At 46.9% G+C, this 14953-nt stretch overlaps 1 long non-coding RNA gene across 1 annotated transcript; it reads left to right on the top strand.

Annotated features, from left to right (window-relative positions):
- Positions 1–353: 353 nt before the first annotated feature.
- Positions 354–14077, top strand: LOC138437206 (uncharacterized). The gene is made up of 4 exons (XR_011255822.1): positions 354–568; positions 3960–4029; positions 4923–5041; positions 13328–14077. It is a non-coding gene; the product is annotated as an uncharacterized lncRNA (long non-coding RNA).
- The last annotated feature ends 876 nt before the right edge of the window (positions 14078–14953 follow it).

Raw genomic sequence — 14953 nt, 5'->3', positions numbered from 1 at the left:
AAAATAGTTACACAGTGTTCTAGAAAAACTGCTCGCATGAGAGAAAACAGTCTTCCGTCAGAGCTTTCCTTACCATCTCAGCGGCTTGTGGACTTGGGGAGCCCATAGAAGGAGAGGTCACAGGGACGGCTGGGCTCCTGTTGGGGTGGGACCTAGATTCAGGCCCTGAAAGGGCCAGGAAGTTCACCTTGTGACCTGGAGGAAGTGCTTTTGTTTGCATTTGTAACATGTTTTTCTTTTCATTGTTAAAAAAGAGCCTTGACTGTATCTGTGTTTCCTGGAGTACGGCCCATGGCCCATGTTTATCAGAATCAGCTGGAGGGCATGTACACGCCTGGGTCTCACAGGAGACTGCGGATCAGGGCCACAGCCTTGGGACCCTGGAGTTTGCATTTCCAACGAGCTCCCGCCTCTCAAGTCTGAGATGCCCCCTGTCGGCCACACTGTCCTGCTTGGCACAGGCGTTCTGAAGACACCTAAGGCTCAGGGCTGTTCCTGAAACAGAACCCCCAGAGCCCCCAGTTTTAACTTCCGGTGCTTCCTGACAGCCTGTCTTCCCAAAATGCAGGTATGCTTTGTCCCTCTACTAGCTCCTTATTCTCTTTTTTCTTCATTTTCTTTGGTTTTCTACTTTCCCACTTCTGACCCGTTGAGATCATAGTTTATTCAGTTAATCAGAGTCTTTAATAAAGTTTCCATTTTTAGGGAAATTTTGCAATTTGTCTCTCATGACTCTCTAAATGAGTTACACTCTAACCAGTGTTGCTCCAAGATTTACTACACAACTCAGGTATTTTTTCCTGCAAAATTTAAGAATACTTTTGGCCCCAAACTTGTGATACAATTTCCAAGTCTGACAGTATCCTCTGGGAAATATGGTTCCTTTATTTCAATGACTCCTTCCCCTACCTAGTAAGACTTTGCTCTGCCTGCCTTCTTTCTTGGGAATAATGTGGTCCTGAAAGAGCAGAACTAAAGGGTAATCCACTTCAAGTGTGGGGGGAGCCCTGTGCTGTGTGCTGTGCTTAGTCACTCAGTGGGTTGCCATGCCCTCCTCCAGGGCATCTTTCCAGCCCAGAGACTGAACCCAGGTCTCCCACGTTGCAGGTGGATTAGTTACTGTCCGAACCACCAGGGAAACTCTTGTCCATATAAAAAAATTGGTGCCTTCCCAAATCAGCTTCTTGGCATCACTCTGATGGTGATCCCATGAAAGAAGCGTTTGCTCACCAAGCTGCCCCTCCCGCGCTGAAGCCTGGTGAGAGCATTCCAGAATGTCCCCGTAGGCCTGAGTCCAGGCTTGCTGCCCAGATGGCATTGCACTTCAGCCTTCATCAGCGGGGACCCTGCAGGGCAGAGGAATCGAGAGTCCCAGCCTGGGCACTTGACTCTGACGTTATGGCCTGCTGCTTCTGTTCTAATACTAGACACTATAGGAACCGTGTCTCTTCCCTTCTCCTTCCTTCTTTCCTGCCTTTCTGTTTCTGTCCTCGTCTCTCACACACACTCAGTTTCTATTGTCCTCATGCAAGCTGTCTCTCACAGTTGCAAGCTCACTCCCTTCTCTCGCACACACACCCTCACAGTTGCTTTTATGCTAGGTTTCATGAAGAGAGTAGAGCGGTGCGGAAAATGTGACAGTCAAAAAAAGTATGAGCTGATAAGTGTAGTAAACCTGGGGAAACAGCATGGCCTGTTCATTCAGACTCTGCTTTGTGTCTTAGAGATGAGGATGTTCCTTTCCTCTGAGTTTGGAGAGGGCATCTCTCATATTGAGTTGTATGTCCAGCTTCAGAGGAAGGTCAGAAAGTCTTTCTTCAGAGGAAGGTCAGAAAGTCTTGCACATGCCATATCTCAAATTCCTTTAGCTTAAAAATATATGCTATGTCCAGGTGTTATATATTGGGGTTGTGTGTCTTGAACCCTATCACAAAGGAGAAAAGAGTTTGTTTAGGGTTCTTACTTAGGCTGTGAAAGGTTATTAGGGCTTTCTTGATATGAAATTATATAGAATTTATTTGGGGGCAGATATAAAGAACAGGGCACCTAAATGGAGGCAGTTGTTCCATCAGGAAATGTAGATGCTGACACAGGAACACTGCTGGCCAGTGTATGGGAGTCACACCAGTGGGAACGTCACCAAGCATATGGGTTGGGTTAGAGAACAAGCTTATTCCAGTTTCTAAAGAAGGGCCCAGAATGGGGTATGCAAATTACAAAGCTATGCAAAGAAGGATTTGAATCCTCTTTTTCCTGGCTGAAAATTTCCTGATTCAATATTAATGACATAGTTCATCAGCTAAAGCATTCCACATAATAGCCAAAACCATCTGGACACAATCAGGGTATTCCCAAACCTGCACTCTTGGAGCACGGACAATATTCATAAGCCTTCTAATTGGCTGACCCTGCCTAAGGTGCAATGTACATGAAATTATTAACAATGCAAAAGCATAGGTCACAGTCTTCAGAGAATATTTCCTTCTGAAGGGCATCACTGATGGAACATCAATTTCTGATACCAGAGGCGTGGAAACATGTCTGCAATAAAGTCGCAGAATTTTTGAGTTAGTAGATCAAGGTCATTAGTTTTCATCTCTCAGTTAGTGAAGGGTTTTCTAGAGGATGTCAATAATAATAGCCACTGAACAGTAAGGGGGTGATGGTACTTCATCTTTCTGGAACACTTACAGTTTGCCCAGTGCTTCCCTGGTGGTTCAGGCAGTAAAGAATCCGCCTGCAATGAGGGAGACCTGGGTTCAATCCCTGCGTTGAGAAAATCCCCTGGAAGAGGGCATGGCAACCCACTCCAGTATTCTTGCCTGGAGAATTCCATGGACAAAGGAGCCTGGCGGGCTACAGTCCGTGGGGTTGCACAGAGCAGGACATGACTGAGTAACTAAGCACACAAGTATATTGCAAGGATTCTCTCATTAAGTGCTACCATTTCTTGAGCACCTTCTCTATGCCAGGCACTTAATTTATACTCTGAATTCTCACACCATAGTATCAGCTGCTGCTGCTAAGTTGCTTCAGTCGTGTCCGACTCTGTGTGACCCCATAGACGGCAGCCCACCAGGCTCCCCCGTCCCTGGGATTCTCCAGGCAAGAACACTGGAGTGGGGTGCCGTTTCCTTCTCCAGTGCGTGAAAGTGAAAAGTGAAAGGGAAGTCACTCAGTCATGTCCAACTCTTAGCAACCCCATGGACTGCAGCCTACCAGGCTCCTCCGTCCATGGGATTTTCCAGGCAAGAGTACTGGAGTGGGGTGCCATTGCCTTCTCCACATAGTATCAGCAAGCTAGGTATTATTTTCATCCCTCATTTCACCAAGAAGGAAATTGAAGCTGATAAGTAGTTTATTCCAAGTCAATACAGTGGAATACAGTGGAAGAGCCAGGGTTGACATTAAAATATTTAACCAGGGCTTCCCAGGTGGTGCTAATGGTCAAGAACCTGCCTGCCCATGCAGGAGACACAAGAGTTGCTGGTTCAGTCCTCGAGTTGGGAAGATCTCCTGGAGAAGCAAATGGCTACCCACTCCAGTATTCTTGCCTGGAGAATTCCATGCACATGGGAACCTGGTGGACTACAGTCCAGAGGGTTGCAAAGAGTCTGACATGGCTGAAGTGACTTAGCAAGGCCAAGGCATGAGCTAGTGAAAACAGGCAATGGTCCCTGGAGTCCCCTGCTGGGCCAGGCATTAGCTCTTTAGTAATTGGACCTGGGGGAGTAGGGCTGCAAGATGCTTTGTGGGACAGGTCTGGGACACCCAGGTTTGTTGGGAGTGGGGATGGAGCACACGTGGGCACTCAGGGAAGGAGTTATCTGTCAGCCTTTCCACTGGGTGATCGCTCAGGATGGAAGAGCAGTGCTGAGGGGCTATGCTGGCGAGAACCTCATTCCATTCTTTGTTTATATCTGCCAAAGCAGTGATTCGTGATTTTTTTTTTTTTTAAGGTCTGAGGTCTGGAATCCTTCTAAGAATCTAACAAAAGGATAAAACTGTCTTGCTGGAAAATACACATTGGTATGTACACACACGCATGAAACACATATGAACATTAAATTTTAATTAAAAGAATTTAATTATTCTAGAATTAACAGTCTGTCCTCCAAACACAGTAACCCTCTTTTTGCCATTTTGCCTTTCTCCCAGCCTGTGCCTGGCTGGAGCAGCCTCGGGCCTATGTGGCTACCAGCTGAGGAAGGCAGGAGCAAAGGAGAAATGACAGGACCTCTGTTCTTCCCATCCCAAGTTCAATTATGGGCAATTTTCCATAGAAATGTGTTTCCATCTGTCGATCACTTTCTAGATTATCATTAGGTCCATATTTCTAGAATCCTGTGAGTTAGCAGGCTATGAAATTGCATGGGGACAGAACCACTCACCTTGTTTCTCTGAGAAATGTGTTCGATCTGTTCCAAGCAAACAACTTCTGAATAAAGCTTTGGAACTTCTAAGTTGGGTCTTTAGTAAGTTGGGGACAGACTGTGCTCCATTTGTGAAAGAGGAGAAAATATCCTATTAGACAACCATGTAATTGGGCTGCAAGCCCAAAGGCTTAAAAGGATGCACATAATGGGAAAATACTATTTTTAATTTAAAAAATTGAAATATGTACCTCATGACATTGACACTGTTTTTAAGCCCCTTGTGTCCTTCGTGGCCTAATGCATCGCTGTGGTGTTGGTGAGTGCAGAGAGGACTGTACTTTTTGCAGCTGGTAAGAATTTTTATATAGACATAGATTTTTTTAAAAAAATCTTTTTGCAAGGCTGAATAACCAGCTATTTTAATGATCTTAACCACCTAAAATTTCAGTGCTTTGGATTCAATTTTGATGCATAGTGTTCTATAGAAAGTACAAGCAAAAATGAATAATTCATGATTGATGTGGTACATTCATGATTTATTTACAGCCCAGAACTCGTGGTAACTCAGAGAACATCAAACACCCTACACCCTGGCCTGCCATTTAAAGCAGCATCTTTAGAGGGAGAAAAAAGACAAAGCACAGAAGATGTTAACTTTGTATAAGGTAATGAATTAAAAAATCTTAAATGTTTGCTGAGAAATAAGTTGAGCAATGAGGAAAGTAAAACATGGTTTTGAGAAAACTAGAAGCCTCCTGATCGACTAGTGATGCCGTGAGAGAAAGTTTGTACGCCATTATTTGTCATGGCCTTCTCTCGAGGCTTTCTCCTAATTAAATTTTCATCATATCTTGTGATTTTTTTTTAGTCTGAGTATTCCTATTTCCTAATAAAATTTTAACTATGGAAAAAGCCTAAAATCTCTACAATGATTCAGAAAGGGACATAATTCTATCAGAGAGTATAATTCAGTTCAGTTCAGTTCAGTCCAGTCACTCAGTCGTGTCCGACTCTTTGCGACCCCATGAATCGCAGCACGCCAGGCCTCCCTGTCCATCACCAACTCCCGGAGTTCACTCAGACTCACGTCCATCGAGTCGGTGATGCCATCCAGCCATCTCATCCTCGGTCGTCCCCTTCTCCTCCTGCCCCCAATCCCTCCCAGCATCAAAGTCTTTTCCAATGAGTCGAATCTTCGCATGAGGTAGCCAAAGTACTGGAGTTTCAGCTTTAGCATCATTCCTTCCAATATATCCCTCTCCAAAAGGGGTGAGGGAGAGTCTGGCATGATCAGAAACTCGTGTGAAAATAGCACAGAATCCCAGTTGCAAGATAAAGAATACCTTTTGGCTCGTCCAGACAGTCCCATTACGGAAGCAGATTGGGAAGAAAGTGGGCCAGGGGCTTCAGTAAGCACAGAGTAAGTTGCCCCAGTATCTAAAAGGAAATCGACAGATTGCCCTCCCACAATTATTTATACCCAGGGTTCCTCAGGTATAATTAGGACGGGAGCTTGTGTGGGGACCCCTGGGCACCTTCAGTCCTGATTGTCTTGAGAGTCTGACCCCGGAGACCTACGCCTCTGAGGGCAGTGTCTCTTCCAGTGTGGTCCTTTGCAGACCGGACATAGAACCGGGGCTGCTTAGATGCCTGAGAGCAATCCCGCTTGCGGTGCCCCTCCTTTCCACAGTAATAGCAAGCCCATCCCTTTTCACCTGGGTCCCTCTGGGCATTTTTCTCTGGCTGTTTAAGAAATCTATCTTTTAAGATCACTTTTCCTTCTTCACTTTCGGGATCAATCTCAGTGAATCTGAGAAGGGCTTCTCTTAGTCTACCTAGGAATTTACCAGGAGCTTCCTTCTCCTCCTGTTCTATGTCTGCCAATTTGCTATAGTTTAAAGGCTTAGAACGTGCCTGCCTGAGTCCTTCAAGAGTATATCTGACAAAATGACTCTGATCCCATCTTCCTTTAGCCGTGTTGTAGTCCCAGTCTGGTTCTATAGTTGGGACCGCCTGATTCCCAGTGGGGAGGGAAGCTATCTCATCCTCCCTCTTCTCTACTGATTCATTACCAAGCCATTCATCTCCATAAGCAACTGCTTGTCCCAAAACTCGAGTCTTTGAGTCCGGAGTCAGCGTTTGTCCTAAAATATACATCAGATCCTTCCAAGTAAGGTCATAAAGCAGAGTAACACCTTTAAAAGCTCTAATATATTTTTCTGGGTCCTCCAAATAGTCTCCCAGATCCTCCTTGATTCTTTGTATTTCTTGATAAGAAAAAGGCTTATTAACTCTCATAGACAGATTATTTCTCCCGGTGGGTGTTTCATGAAGAAGAAACAGCTTGTGTGGCTGTTCCTCAGTCTCTCTGGCTGCTCTGCACACATGATCCCAGGGATAGACTGGAGAAACCTGTTTTTCTTTTTCTTTTTCTCTTTGTCTCCTGTCCTCCATCTCATCTCTTACTTCGATGGTCTGAGTTTCTACTGAAACCAGAGTAGTCTGAGGTCATACTGAGGCAGGAGTTGTTTGGACCTCCATGTGCGCAGTTTGAATCTCAGTTTGGATTTCCACTGAGACAGAGGCAACCCTTCTAAGGGGGATTCTCTGGTTTTCAGTTTGCTCAGCTTGGAGCCCTGGGTACGGGGACCAAGTAGGAGGACAGGAGGGAGCTGAAGGTTTCACGCTCAAATCTATACCCTTAGGACATAAGTCTGGCATAGTTCGCAGAGAGAAAAAGGGCAACACATATGCTACTTCTACCCACTTCCCTTGTCCCTTACGGAACCGGTCTAATTGTACAACAGTATTATACTTAAGAGACCCTCCAACCGGCCACCGTTCGCTGTCCTCCAATGGATACCTTGGCAATGCAGCATCGCATAGGAAGACCGGGTGTGTCTTCTTTAAGCCAAAGTTCCTAGTTTGCTATTTTGCAGACGGTTTGTTAAGCATCGCAGGTCCCCGTCTCCCTTTACCGTCACTGTCATCACCCCTCATCTACAGACTCAGCTGGGAGGCTGTTTCAGGCATAACTTCTTACAGGGTGGAATGCTGTGTTAATCTGGAGTCACCCTCTCTCTCTCTTCAGTCGCTAAGTTGTGTCCGACTCTTGTGACCCCATGGACTGCACTTTCCAGGCTCCTCTGTCCATCTGATTCCCCAGGCAAGAATATTGAGTGGGTTGCCATTTCCTTCTCCAGGGGATCTTCCCAACCCAGGGATCGAACCTGGGTCTCCTGCACTGCAGGCGGATTCTTTACCTACTGAGCCATGAGGGAAGCCCAGAGTCACCCTATTGGTGATCAAACAAAGAATTGTGAGGGTTGGTAGGTGGGACTAAGGATGACACAGTGTCTCCATTTGGTAAAATTACATTTTCCTCTCTACAAAAAAGTAATTATATCAATTGGGAAAATGGCTACTAAAAATTATTTTTAAATTCTTCATGAGTTTTCATAAAATGCAACTCCATCTGCAGTAGACATCTCAAGGCTAAAGGATACTGTCTACTTGGCCCCAGGCCCAGGGGACAGTGTGTGTCCCCTGAACCAGGGCAGGAAGCAGATGGGAGGCCTACCTACCCAGGCCTGCATGAACCCTGTCATCACATTTGAGGCGAATTTTCTGTGATGAACAAGCTTTTGAAACTTATGTGGTTTTGCAGGTTCATTTCTCCAGCAGTCAAGTTCTGCATTCTCTAGGAATCCCCCCACCCTGTTACAGTGTCTTTATTAGCAATAAAACCTCAACTTTAAAAATTTGCTATTCCATGGGGCTTTGTGGGGGGAGGAATTCTCACCATATAATGCTGCCTTCCGCTTTTTGTATAGATGGAAAAGATGGAAGTAATCACTATTCCTGGGAGACGTACTTTGGCAAGTGATCCTTAGCATGGATTTTACCTCTTTTCCTTCTCTTCAAATTTAACTAATTCTTACGGGAGTTTGTCTTAGCTCCAGCTTCTATAAAAATTACAATAGACTGAGTGGCTTATAAACTACAGACATATATTTCTCACAGTTCTGGAGACAGGGAAGTCCAAGAGAAAGGTTCAGTGTCTCATAAGGGCAGACCTCCTGCCTCACAAATGGTCATCTTCTGCTGTGTCCTCACATGGGAAAAGAGAGGTCATCTTTCTCACAGCTCTTCTCGGAAGGGTACTAACTCCATTCATGAGGGCTCCACCCACATGACCTAATGTCTCCCACAGGTCCCACCTCCAGGTACTAATTAAAGATTATGGCCTCAACATATAAAGAGAGGTGGGAAGGGGGATGCATGCATTAAATCCATATCAGAGTTTATTCCTAAATTAAAAAAAACATGAGAAATAAAAAACAGGAACTTTGAAGAGACAAAAGACACTTCTGTCTCCATGGGGAGAATGGCAGTCCTGGTCCCCAGCTTCAGCTGGACCGGCATACTACACACTGCATAGTCGCTCTCAAATCTGCTGTGCTGTTGGCTGTGGTTGTCCCAGGGACCCAATAACTTTAAGGCTTTGTTGGAGGCAAATTTGCCCGCGTGGGCAACCGGAGTAGCATTTAGGGTGACATGTGAGGCAGGACTCCAACTTGGCTGTTTGCAAGCCTGTTGTTAGGGCACAGTATCCATATGGAGCAAGTGTGACGTCCATCACAGCAGGTACCAGGCTGAAGGCCTCTCAAGAGAATCATAAATGAAGACAAACTAGCTCCATTAAGTATGTTGTAAAATAAATTGTTCTTCTCCTACTTCCTCTCCCTGGGGCTTTTTTAGTTCATCTGTGTGATATTACTAACATCTGTCTTACTTTCTCCTGTAGAACAGACAGTAAAGTCAACTGCTTTAGAAGAAAGTATAGACATCTTGCCAAGCAAAGAGGAAAATTGTGCTCTTTGAAACGTGCAGACCCCAGTTAAATAGGAAAAGGGGAAGCAGACCCCAAGTGATAGAAGCAAGTGTTACAGAGTGGAAAGAACAGACTCTTCAGTGGGGAAATCTCGGACTCTGTATGGACACTGCCCCACAAGTACCTCCGACAAGCCACACGTACCACTGAGCTAAATCCAACACGTGACCTAGATTATGATGCTTCCAGGGAGAGTGAATCTGTGTACACACCATGAACAAACGACCTATGAACAGAGTATGGCCTGTGGACACTGGTCCTGCGGACCAGCGTTGCTATGAGTGCTGCTGCTGCTGCTAAGTCACTTCAGTCGTGTCCGCCTCTGTGCGACCCCGTAGACGGCAGCCCACCAGGCTCCCCCGTCCCTGGGATTCTCCAGGCAAGAACACTGGAGTGGGTTGCCATTGCCTTCTCCGGTTGCTATGAGTAAGTCTATCTAAAACAGCTGTATCAACAGGGTTGGGTCTCTCTGAGGTCAGTTGCCACTGCATAGCATAGGAATGGGAGAGGTTCTGAGATGTCTGCTTTTGCTGAGATGGGACCCTCGTCTAAGCCTCTCTCTGGAGCACATTACCAGGATCAGGACCTGTCTCCTGTAACGACCCACAGTGACCAGTGGGCGGCTCACCTGAAACGGGATTGAGCCTAGAGCATGTCCGCCTCTGAGGTAAACCAGAGTGTGGGCTGGAGAAAAACAGCTGAACAGGTCATTTAGCTGTTTTCAGATCCTCTAGTCTGCACAGTGAGTAAGGTACGGTGAGTGTGGGGATTCAGCTCAAGCTGGAATTGACCGGACATGAGTTGCACACAGGGGCAAGTAGGCTTTCGCCAGCACACTAAGCCCTGCTGACTCATAGTTGCTCTCCGAAGTGGTGGGTTGAAGAGGATCCTAGGCTTGAACCTGAGCCCAGCAGGAAGAAAACCGTGGCCAGCGGCAGTACCCACCGCGGGCCAGGGATGGGAGATGTACCACGTGCCATGTGCGCACCACATCTGACAGCTGTGCTCCAAGCCCAGAAAAGTCGGTTGGAATCTACTCATAGAAACCTTCGAAAATCAGACTGAAGGGTCTGGCCTTTATTTTGAGAAATTTTGCGTTTCCTTTGGTGAGGACAGCAGTTCTGAAAGTGGGGGATGTAAATGTCTTTAGCAGGATCCATCCCCTCCACCTGCCGGCAGGCCTGTGCAGCTCCCTGCCATCCTAAACATTCAGTCACGCCTTACACTCAGACCACCTGAAGGCATTTGAGTTTGCAGCCCTGTTGCATGAATTAGAGAATCACTGATGGATTGTGAGCTGGAAGATGACATGCTGAGAACATATTTTAGAAAGATGATTCTTGCAAAGATATAAAAGATGGAGGGAAGAAAAAAGTAGAAGCTGCAATGCCAACTAGGAAGCTCTTGGAACCCTTCGCGTAAGTTACAAGACCTAACCTAGAACTATAGGAATAAAAAGAGTGATCCAAGAGATGGGCAGAAGTGATATCAGGGTGTAGATTGAGTGAGGGAGGTGGAAAGAAGAGAGACTTCAAAATAACGTCAAAGTTTAAGGCTGAGGGCCTGGGTGGAGACTGGTGATCCTGTCAATAAATATAAGGAATTCAACTAGAGGAACAGCTTTAGCCTGGGATGTAGGAAGGAAGAAGATGAGCGGATGAAGGGCAGAACCCAGTTATTTTTTTTTGATAATGCCACTGTTACATGGACTCACTCACAACACAGCATTTTCCTGAGAAATCCTGTGAGTTAGACATGGTATCTTGTCCTTCTTTGCCGAGACTAATGGAGGGAGACCAGTTTGGACAGCTGGCTGGGATTAGAGGTTTTGTTGGTGGCTCTGGAATACAGCCAGATTAGCTGAGCTGGAATCTGTGCCCTTGGCCGGAAGAGCAAAGGACTCACTGATAGTCAGCTCCTGCCATTTCTGTTACAACGTCTCATCAGGCTTCAGCTTCCTGTCCTCTCCTTGCCAGCTGGCTGGTCACTGTGCCTTCCTGCCTGGCACAGCTGCGGGTAGAGGTCACACTGAGCTTGTCTGATGCCTCGTCTCTCTTGGTCAGGTGTGAAACTGATAGGGTGAGCGTGACAGGGAGTGGGAAGGTAGGGTTAGGTCAGCAGTGGGCGTGAGTCCAGGCTTGTCAGATGCCTGGCATGCACTCTAGCTGCCCACTGGGTCTCTGAGCCCTGCTTTGTGATGCCAGGTGTGGAGTTTGCTGATGGTACATCCCCTACCCAACATTGTGTTATCTTTCTTGATGCCAAGACACATTCTCACCTTTGAGTCCCAGTCCAGATACCAGTTAACTTAGCGGCTTGGTATGAGCTTTTTATTGTTTTTGTACGATTGTGCAGATTGACTGGGGCTCCAGTGACTGTCTCACAGGACCTTTACCCATGGGTAGAGCCAGAATACCCAAGCTACTTCATTCGCATGCCTGGTCCCTTAGCAGGGACAGCTGGAAGCTGGACTCAGATGGGCTACCGATGGCTCGCTCCCTCTCACCATATAGTCTGAGGCCTCTCCGTTTGTCATATGGCCTTTGCACACAGTCTCTCCAGCAGGCAGCTGAACATCTTACATGGGGCCCGGGGATTCGCAGAGCACAAAAGCGGAAGTTTCCATGTCTTCTCATTGATGGCTTCAGTGCGGAGCTAGCACAGTGTCACTTCCGCTTTGTTGTGTTGGGTTAAACTGAGTTATACAGCTAGCCTCCATTTAGAGTGGGGAGAGACTTCTTAAGGATGTGACTATCGGGAGGTGCGGTTCACTGGTGGAGGGGTGGGCAACTGATGGCTTCGCGTGTTTCTCAGAATAGAATCCTCTGAGGACTTCTGTGAACTGTGCTGCACACCCTCTGACCTCAGCTCTACCCATCGTCCGCCCCCTCCACTACTCTCTAGCTGCACTGGCCCCCATGCGTGCCTTCAGCCTGGGAGAGGCGGAGGAGGAAGGAGACATTCAGGGAGGTGGTTGGGGTGAGACCCTGAGTGAGTCTTGCCAGACATGTAGGAACCATTTAGGAAGGTGACTCATGGTGAAGAAATCCCAAGAAAGGGTAGAGCATTTAAGAGCACCGAGGATCTTGAAAGTTGACAGTTGGGTGGCTAGAACATTGAGGAGCTATTGGGATATTACAAGGAGATGGGGCTAAGAGAGATAAAGAAGGGCTGGATTATGACGGGAACTATGTGCCAAGCCAAGAAAGTTCAATAGGGTTTCCTGGATACCGAAGAACTGTAAGCAGGATAAACTTGTCTGGCTTTGCATTTTAGAAAGAGCACTCTCTGGCAGTTTAGAAGATGCACTAGAAGGGTAGAGACTTTTTAAAAATAGAGGGCTCAATTAGGAAGTTACTACAAAGTGTCAGGCAAGACAGGGGTGGGAGGGCTTCCCCTAGAATATGTAAGTCTGTAGGTAGAATATTTGGAGGGGTCCTGTCTATGTGAAAATTTTGATTAAAAATGTATTACAAAGTTCACTGCCCATGAAAGAAGATTGACTGATGGTTTAGAAAACGGGTGAAGTTGAGATACTCGTAATTGTTTTCTATCCACTCAGTGAACGAAAGATTCTCCATAGGATCCAGGGCCCATCTGTTCCTATTTGGATCAAGGAGCTCTCTCTTCATGCTCCTTCTTGTTACCTATGCTGTTCCGGGCTAATTTCTGTCTCCCACTGCAAGCAAAAGGTAGCAAGGCAGTTATTACTCAAATGTCATCGTTTTCTCAAGCTATTTGTATCAAAAGAAGATAGGGATTTTTGTTCCTGATTTCCCTAAATCAGTTCTTCCGTGCTGGGTGCGTCGTCACCCCTAACGGGGCATCAGCCATCACGCTGCCTGTCATCCTGGCTTCCAGGGGTCCTCACCGATGTTGTCACTCTCAGAGATAGTCATCATTGATGAAGGCCACCAATGCAAGTCTTGTCCAGGGGATGCAGGAAAATGTGACTAATAATTCATTTTCCACTCACGTTAGATTTACTGTTCAGAATTTTGTGCCTTAAATGTAAAGCAGCTCATACTCAGCTCATGACTTCTTTTGACCTCTTTAGGCCACAATCACTGCGTTCCTAGAATGTCATCTTTTCTAACACTGAACGCACTCTGAACTTCCATGCCACCACTCGCAACGAGGATGGAAGAGGAGCTTGTGGGCCTCATGGGAAGAGCACAGGTCCATTGACTCGAGGAACAGCCGTCCATCTTTGGGCAGCCTGTAAGATCTACCTGGGAGAGCGTAATGTCATCGTATCAGTCAGAGGAAAGAAAGGACACTGATCAGAAGACCTGTTACACTGTGCAGCAGTGATCTCAAAGGCTCCTGGAGGTGACCGGCCTGGTCAGTCCTGAGGACTCCCAGATATGCTGTACCTCTCCCGCAAAAGGAGTCGGCAGCTGCCCTTGGTGCTAGCAGCAAGAGTCAGAGATGAAGGATTCCTGCAGCCATTGTCAACGCCCTCGGGTGCGCAAGAGCAGAGGTGGCTCCACAGTTGGAGCACGGACACTCAAGCGCCTCTGGACAGGCCCAGAAACGCGGCTCAGATCCAGAGATGGGCAGTGGACGGTCAGTTGTCCAAAGCCCTGAGTTTTCTTATGTCTTCTGTGAGTGTAAGTGTTAGTGACCCCAATCAGAATGTCAGCACTGCTCTAGCAACCCAGTCTGAAGCTCTCTTATGAAAGAAAAACTAATAGTACGGTGGCCAGCTGGAACCATCTGGTTGTCAGTCTGCTCTCCGGGCACTGGGGCTTGGCCATGGGATGGCAGAAAAACCCCAGAGGGAAAGTGCCAGAGCTCCCTGAGGGTAAGTGGTCAACCACTGATACCAGGATTTCAGAGCGCCCCGTGAGGAGGAGAGACAGGGCCCGGGAACCATGCAGGCTTGGGGGTGCTTTGCCTGGAGGGCACTGCTGGACTCAGCCAGTCCCAGGCACTGGAGGGGACTGAGGAAGGTTTAAGGATGGCCCTCTAAAACTTGAGGCCCTCTTTGTAGCAAGATGCCCTGCTTGCCCTGTCTAAGGGTGCTCCTCACAGTTTAAGGGGCACTGGATTGAATTGTTGGGGGTTCATTTGAGAGACTCTTAAAAGATGCTAAGGGAAATGACCCATAATAATGATTTCTGAGCTCTTCTTCCCCCTCCACTTCTCCTGAACATATATATGTGTGTGTGTGTGTGTGTGTGTGTTTTCAAACACTCTTAAATACTTAACAGCATGTAAACAGGTACAAGCCCAGATCATGGTGATTAAAGTGAGTCATGGGGGCTCAAGATCAGGGGTACTGAGCTCGGGACTGATGGCTGAGCTCGGTACCCCTCCCTCTGAGACCCCTCTGTCTCTGTGGAGCCCCAGGAAAGCCAGAAGGCCCCATGGAGCACAGTCTGAAAGCCACACACAGAAACTGCACGCAGGCTGGTGGCGGATACTAAGTCTGAACGCCGCACAGGCCGTTGTCAGCATTGCAGCCATCCACCAATACTTCCCACATGTTTTCTACTCAGCTTTGGAAGTTTGTCGAACTTCAGCCACTTTCTTTATGTTTCTCTTTTTCCTTAGGAATCCAACTCAGATCTTTACTCAGTCTTATCATTCTCCCCTGCTACCCACTGCCCTACATAAGTCTATAAGAAACTTTTAGGTAAGCAAGTTATTGTTATTTATAAACAGTTTATAATAATTC

Source organism: Ovis canadensis, chromosome 3 (assembly GCF_042477335.2).
Source record: "Ovis canadensis isolate MfBH-ARS-UI-01 breed Bighorn chromosome 3, ARS-UI_OviCan_v2, whole genome shotgun sequence".
In the NCBI taxonomy this organism is placed as follows: Eukaryota; Metazoa; Chordata; class Mammalia; order Artiodactyla; family Bovidae; genus Ovis; species Ovis canadensis.
This window is presented reverse-complemented; position numbering and strand designations above follow the sequence as displayed.